Source organism: Ursus maritimus, unplaced genomic scaffold (genome assembly GCF_017311325.1).
Source record: "Ursus maritimus isolate PB19 unplaced genomic scaffold, ASM1731132v1 scaffold_9, whole genome shotgun sequence".
Lineage (NCBI taxonomy): Eukaryota > Metazoa > Chordata > Mammalia > Carnivora > Ursidae > Ursus > Ursus maritimus.
In genome coordinates, this window is record NW_024427107.1 from 40,868,790 (window position 1) to 40,877,012 (window position 8,223).

Consider the following 8,223-nt stretch of genomic DNA (forward strand, 5'->3'; position numbering starts at 1 on the left):
TGATAATGAACATGGGGTGCAGATATTACTTTGAGATCCTGTTTTCATTTCCCAGAAGTGGGATTGCTGGATCATATCGTAGTTCTATTTTTAATTTTTTGAGGAACTATTATACTTTTTTCCATAGTGATTTCCCTTCAGTTTCTCTGTGATAGTGATGGTTGGTGGTAGCATTGGTTTAGGGTCTAACCTGGATGAGAACCTGGAACCTGGCTCTGCCGTGAAGTACCTGTTTGACTTGGACAAATTACTTAGTCTTACTAAGCTTTAGGCTCTTCATTTGTAAGGTGAGGTTTCCAACTTCATAGTGTTGTGGTGGGATTAAATGAGCAAAGTAAACTTTTCAGTTATATGTAAAGCGAACTCCTTAGAGGCTGGTGCATAATAGTAGCTCAGTATCTTGTTTTTCCTGTTCCATGATTTCTCCCACACAAGAATTTCGACCCTTAAGATTTTGAACTTCCCAAGAATCTTAGCATAAAGGCATAAAAGGTCCAAGTTGCAAGATGTTGAATGGCATGAAGGACTTGTAATTATTTGCTTATTTGAATCAGAATTTGCAAATCTTGAAATTTTGGAGGCAGAAACCATATCTTTTATAGTTTAATAAAAGAATGGTACTACTAAACTTTCAGTTTTATAAATGATGTAGTAGATTGTGTATAATAATCAGCTTTCATTTTATATTAGTTGTATAGATTTATTTTTTAATAATTTTTTATTATGTTAGTCATCACACAGTACATCCTTAGTTTTTGATGTAGTGTTCCATGATTCATTATTTGCATATAACACCCAGTCCTATAGATTTATTTATAATAACACTTTCCCCATACGTCCCCAAAAGAACTCAGAAATCTTGTTGTTGAACCCAACTTCCACAATGGTCAAGGTGGATGTACGCTGAAATTCAAGAGGATAGCCTGTTTTCGGGTGAAGACTTTTAGAACAGTGGTTCTCATGGGGACATTTCTGAAATTTGGGGGGTGGGGCATTACTGGGAAGCACCACTAGTGTGTAGTGGCCAGAGTCCAAGGATGCAAGATGTCCCTGTAATATGTAGAATTGCCCCACATATAAAATATTACCCTATTTTCCACACTTTTGAATGTTTTCATCTTCAAGGTAAATCCCTCATTTTCCTTATTGTCTTTAGATAAGAAGTTGGCAGAGGTAAGTGTATATTATAATAGTTTAGTATGTGCCAGTACCTTCTTTCATTTTCTTGTCCTTCCCATACAGAATGGCTTCTGGTTTTCTCAAAAGCAGACATTCCTAAGGAGTGAATACATGTATCAGACTATTTCGTTATTTTCTTCTATAGCCCTGTACAAGCATTTTCATATCGAAACACAAATTATTTATTATAGTTAAGGTAGTACATATATACAGTTTCAGAAAATGGATATATGTATAGGTTATGTTTTATTAAGGTCATTTCAGAATTGTACAGTGATGAGGCTGAGGCTGAGAGGATTGGATCTCTTCGTACCAAGTTTTGTTTTTGTTTTTGTTTTTTTAGTGAGTGAGCTTTCCAGTTCCTATGCCTCTCCAATGCAACATTCTTACATTATAGATAATTCACACTTGTGCTTAAAAAAAAATGGGGAGAGACTCTGCACTGTGCCCTGGTTATTCTCCTGCTATGTACTTATGAGTCTTTTAGGTGCCAAAACATTTTTGTTGTTAGAGGGCAGAGGCACCTAATTGCCAGAGGGACTGACCCTACCTTCTTCTCTTCTGTTCTATCCCCTAACATATGCTTGTTCTCTGGTACCTTAAGATTTTATTTATTTATTTGGGGGTGAGGGAGCATGGTGGGGGAGGCAGGGGGAGGGATGAGCAGACTCCTCACTAAGCGGGAGCCCAACGCAGGGCTCGATTTCACAACCCTGAGCTCATGACCTGAGCTGAAATCAAGAGTGATGTTGGATGCTTACCAGGTGCCCTCCTGGTTACCTTAAATCACACGCCTACTTTGGAGATTTTCCTTAATGCCTCCTTATCTTAGTCTTACATGCCTAGGATTTCAGCCCCACCTTCTGCTGGTGAACACCTGAAGGGATGTGGGGTTTAGGAACAGATTCCAGCTGAATAGGAAGGAGGCTTGCAGGAAGCCACATGGCAAGAGCATGACGTAGAGAGGCACAGCTACCATAGCAAATCCTACCAAACGGGGATGCCCTTCTTTGGTGCCAGCTTGCTATAAAGGCAGAACTAGTCAAAGATAAGGGTAATACCAATTTTGAGCACCAAAGCTTTGGGATTCTTTCAACAGCCTGATTTGTTTGTATTCTATTGAGCTGAGTGATAAAGAAATTTATGTCTGGTGTCCTTGTGAGGGCTGAGTGCAAATGTATGAACTAATCCTAATGTAGGGATGATGTAGTAGTTAGTATGTAGGCTCTCAGTTCACATCCTTGCTACTTATCTAGCTTTGTCATCTTGGGCAAGTTACAAACTTCTCTGTGCCTCCATTTCCTCTTTGTATAATAGAGATGATGGTGCCTGCCTCTGAGTGGTATGTAAAGGCTGACTTTTGTCTGTCATACAGTAGGAATTTCGATGTTACTTGTTAGTATGCAGTTGTCATTTATGAAGTATTTTCAAATCCTCTGACCCTCTAGAGAGGCTTCCTGTCATTGATCTTACAACCTAGGTTCAAGAATAATGGTGTTACACATTTTTATTGCTAGGTTTTGAAAGACAAGATTAAATTTGTGGCACATTCAAATTCATTTAATGCGTTTTTTATAAAGGAAGTCTACAGCACTGGTTTTCCCCAGATTTTCACTCTGCAGAGCCCTATTTCTGCAAGATGTTCTCCAGAAAAGGGTTCTATGTTAAAGTATAACTGGTTTGCAACACACAATATGTCATTGTTGAAGACCCATGACATAGGTCAGAATGTCAAAGGCTTGTAGAAGTACTGTGAAGGAGCTTGTTTAATTAAAAAAAAAAAGACTGTATTAATATATTTCCTAGAAAATAGAGCCTAAGCCAAAGTTTGCATCCTAAGGATTTAGCAGAGGTGCAGTCCTAGTGAGACAGAGAGAAAGCAAATGCTGGCTGGTGTTACCAAGCTGGTCACAGCCTCATAAGAGAGCACCTTATCACCAGGCATGAGCTGTGTCTTCCAGGTAGGCTGTGTGGAACCACCACACTTTGGAATCATCTGGAGTCATTTTCTATTAAAGTTTACCCATAAAGTGTTAATGCTGCTGGACTTAGGGATTGTGTTACCTGGCCTCTTTGGGCGGTCGCTGGGTTAGGCAGATCTTCTGCTCTGCAACACAGCCTTGGACCCTTGGTTAGATCTGGGCCCTGGAACTCCTGTAGACCCTCTGCAGAGGACACAGTGATGGCTTTGTTAAAGCCTTGTCCTCACTTCTGGGGAAGCTGAGACCGCCTGTGGTGCTATGCTAGGAGATGAGGCCCTGGTGCCTGAGGGCTTGAGAAGGGTGTGAGGGCAAGCAAATCTGGAAGGGATGTAAAGTGGGTCCTGTATATCTGTCCTTTTACAAATATGCACTGTGTAAATTTCACTTTTTACTCCCCTTTTAAAATTATGTTATTCCATGAAACTCCTGAGGCATAGATTATGGAGCTATGTTCAACAACTGTTAGTAATGTGGTATAGCATTAATAAGATTGAACTCCATAGCTTTTGAAGATGATTCTAGAACTAGCGATACTTAGTTTTAGAGCTCTGTGTGTCTGGAAAGATGGTCCATTTTAAATTTGGGACAATAGTCACACTGAGAATCCTCATTCATCGTACACAGTATTCCCATGCAAACGGATGATCCCAAGTAACGTACTTAGGAACAGTTGTGTTTCCTCCTAATGTCTATTTCCTTTTTTTTCTGCCACCCTCAGTTTGTCATTTATCTTCTGACTTTGCTTTTGACTTTTTTTTAAAGTGTGTAGATATTTAAAAATTGAGGCACTTTTAATAAAATATTTTTTAAAAAAGATTTGAGAGAGAGAGAGAGAGAGAGAAGGAGCAGGGAAAGGGGCAGAGGGAAAGGGAGAAGCAGACTCCCCATTGAGCAGGGAGCCTGACATGGGACTTGATCCCAAGACCCTGAGATCATGACCTGAGCTGAAGGCAGACGCTTAACTGACTGAGCCACCCAGGCGCCCCTAATAAAACATTTTTTTAGACTATTTTTAACTTATAGAAAAGTTGCAAAAATAGTACAAAGAATTCCCATATATCCTTCACCTAGAGACCCAACTCGAGATTTGCCAGTTGTCCTGGTAACATTGTCTATAACAAAAGGATCGAGATCTGAATCGTGTGCTTTTAGTGATCATCTGTCTCTAATCTGCTTGAATCTGAATAGTACCTCAGTCTTCCTATGACTTATGATATCCATATTTTAAAGATTAGAAGCCAGTCATTTTGTAAAATATTACTCAATTTGGGTTTTTCTAGTGTTTCCTCAGGACTAGACCCAGGTTGTGTATTTTTGGTTGGAGCATTACAGAAGCAACGAGTCTGTGTTCTTCATATTGTACCTATAGTGTGCCGTATGATATTGACTTCCCTAATTATTGTTGGTAACTAATTTTGATCACTTGGTGAAGACGGTGTCTGCCAGGTTTCTCCACTATAAATTTTCTTCCCCCACCCTTTATTAATGCAATTAACAAGCATTTTGTGGACCAATACTTCAAGACTCTGTAAAACCCATTTCTCATTCCACTTCTGTCCACTAGTTTGAGAATTCTTGCCGCAATTATTATGGTTGTGGTTGCAAATTGTGATTTGTAGTTCCATAATTCTTTCTGTATTTGTTGACATTCTGCCATAAGGGAGACCTTTCTTTTCCCTCCATCTATTTTTTTTAATTTATAAGAGACAACTCCTGGATTCCAGCTTGTTCAGTGGGTCTTAATCCATTATTATCACTTTGATACTTAAATTGTCCCAGACTTGACCAGTAAGAGGCCTTTCAAATGGGCTTCTGTGTCCTTTTGATATATCCCCTTCATGCTATGAGAACTTCCTTACTCGCTCACAAGACAAATATTCCAGGCTCATCGTATTCTTTCCCTGCCCCAGTCTGGGAATCAGTCATTTCTCCAAGGAGCCCTGGTTACTTTTAGTAGAGAGTGATAGCTTTTTTTTTTTTTTTTTTTTGGAGTTTGATGGTTTTATTAACACAAATACAATGTGCACATAAGCTTTTTATATTCTTCGCTGCACAGCCTGGCATTAGGATTGGTGACTCTGATGGCCAGTTGGGCTGCTTTTTCTAAATGGATTTGGGGTTCTTGGAGGAGACATTGCTCACAATCTCTGCACAGTAGGATTTGTTGCACATCAGCAGCACTTCAAGTTCCTTGACGTTGTGGACTAGGAACTTCCGGAGGCCACTGGGCAGCATGTGCTTTGTTTTCTTGTTGCTCCTGTACCCAGTGGTCAAGATCTGACCAAGAATCTTCTGCGCACCATGTTGTCAGTGCCTTTGGGTTTCCACCAGTTGTGCTTAATTTTGACATATTGGTCTGACTGGTGCTAGATGAACTTCTTGGTTTTTTTTTTTTGTAAATGATCTTGGGCTTCACCAGCGGTCTGTGGGTGGCCACCTCTGTAGGAAGCACTGAGGAAAAGAGTGGAGAGTGATATTTAGAAATCCATATCTGAATAGTAGCTGTGCTCATTGTTACTGAGATGTAATGGTACCCAGGCCTTCTCAGAATACTGTAGAATTCTGTAGAATTCTGAACTAGGAAATATATGTGTATAAACATATATGTGTGCATTTGCATTTATTTCTATCTTCCTCTATTAAAAATAATTCACACTGCTACCTTCAATTCCAGTCAAACACCATAGGGTTCATTCTAGCTTTACCCCTTTCCAAGTTTGTACCTTCCTTCTCTGGTAGTAAGAAATCAGACTTCCATTATCATTAATACATTTGTTTACTTAATCTCTGAGTGTAGGTGATCTTCGGGCCATTGTAGGGCCACCAGTTGCTTGGACATCTCATGCAGGCCCCAACTTACACCCTGTTCAGAACCTCTCCCCGTAGGAGGAAGGTTTGATGGTAATCTTAAAACTTAGTTATAACTTAAGCTTTCTTAGTAACTTTTTCTGGCTTGGTCATTCATAAATATTTCCAAATCCTTTGGGGCTTAATTTGTATTTCCCATTTCTACAACTCTCATGGTGTAACGAGTTCCACAAGTCTAATCTTTACTTCGTGAAACAGTACTTCCTCATATTTCCTAAATTTAAGTTTCTTGAATTTTAAAAGGTGGTCTTAAATTCTTAAATTTCAGTATTTGGTGCACACATTTCCAGTAGTTCAATTTCAGCCCCAAAGTCAACAACCACAGAATTTGTTCACCTCTTACCCATATGGTACACAGTTGTATACATTTTGATCATGACCTCTTTAAATGTGTGAGCAGTCAAATCTTTGTGGACAGCATTGTCTTTTGCCACTTTCTTAATTCTTTTCAAAAATTTTCCTAGTTCCATTATATGATTTTTGGTGTCTGATTATCATTTTATACAATGTTCCAGCTGTTTTGCATAGGGCAGAACCAATTTCTCTGTTTTCCTGTTTCTCCTTGGGCCAACTGTTCCTTGTTGAGGGAGCCTAGAATGCAGGAGCCTGAACCCAATCAGGAGGAATAATTGTCCCAAGTGACTAGTAAGAGGTAAATCAGAGGATAAATGGCATTCTTGTTTTAGGAACAAGGGAGGCCAAAGAGGGCACCTGGTGAGAAAAAGAGGCCTCTGAGCATTTTCTATAAATGAGGCTGTGGGACCTGACATGGTTTTGAGGGCTCTGGCTTCTTGGTTTAAAGACAAGAGTTAAGGCAGATGATAGCAGAACATGGAACTAATGTTTTGTGGGAATAAACTATAGTAAATGTGAAGTCCTGTTCCTGAATCAAAGTCTGTTCTCCAGACCCTTCGTTCTTTATGCATATTTAAATAATTTCAAATAACACATTTTGTTGTGGTCTTTTTTTTTTTTTTTTACATCTTCAGAAAGTTTTTATTATGCAGTTTTAGAGCAGGTTGTAATTTTGTCCAGACAAATAAATTTTGACTTTTAAAACAATAAAATTCATATAGAATTAACTCTTGCTGATACTGAAGTTGTAGATAAAACTAAGCACTTTCTCAACATTTTTACTAGGCATTTTGGTTCAAAAATCAGTTGAATTGGTAAAGAAATGCCATCTTGAGTTTTAAGTAAGCAATCAAATAATTTAAAAACTGGGGGAGAAATACTCAGAAAATTGTTTTTTTTTAATAATTTTTTTTATTATATTATGTTAGTCACTGTACAGTACATCCCTGGTTTTTGATGTAAAGTTCCATGATTCATTAGTTGCATATAACACCCAGTGCACCATGCAATATGTGCCCTCCTTAATAGCCATCACCAGCCTATCCCATTCCCCCACCCCCTCCCCTCTGAAGCCCTCAGTTTGTTTCCCATAATCTCTCATGCTTCATTCCCCCTTCTGATTACCCTACCTTTCTTTATCCCTTTCTTCTCCTACCGATCTTCCTACTTCTTATGTACCGTAAATGAGTGAAACCATATGATAATTGTCTTTCTCTGCTTGACTTATTTCACTTAGCATTATCTCCTCCAGTGCCATCCATATTGCAGGAAGTGTTGAGAAATCAGTCTTTTTGATAGCTGAGTAATATTCCATTGTATATATGGACCACAGCTTCTTAATCCAGTCATCTGTTGAAGGACATCTCGGCTCCTAACATGATTCGGCTGTTGTGGACAATGCTGCTATGAACATTGGGGTGCATATGGCCCTTCTCTTCACTACGTCTGTATCTTTGGGGTAAATACCCAGTAGTGCAATGGCTGGATCATAGGGTAGCTCAATTTTTAACTTTTTGAGGGACCTCCACACTGTTTTCCAGAGTGGCTGTACCAACTTGCATTCCCACCAGCAATGTAGGAGGGATCCCCTTTCTCCACATCCTCTCCAACAATTGTTTCTTGCCTTGCCGGTTTTTGCCATTCTAACTGGTGTAAGGTGGTATCTCAGTGTGGTTTTGATTCGAATTTCCCTGATGACTACTGATTTTGAACATTTTTTCATGTGTCTGTTAGCCAATTCTATGTCTTCATTGGAAAAGTGTCTGTTCATATCTTCTGCCCATTTTATGATTTGTTTATTTGTTCCTTGTGTATTGAGTTTGAGAAGTTCTTTGTAGAT

General features: G+C 39.1%; 1 pseudogene; it reads right to left on the bottom strand.

Annotated features, from left to right (window-relative positions):
* Nucleotides 1-4,229: 4,229 nt before the first annotated feature.
* Nucleotides 4,230-6,183, bottom strand: LOC103661453 (annotated as a pseudogene).
* Nucleotides 6,184-8,223: the final 2,040 nt, after the last annotated feature.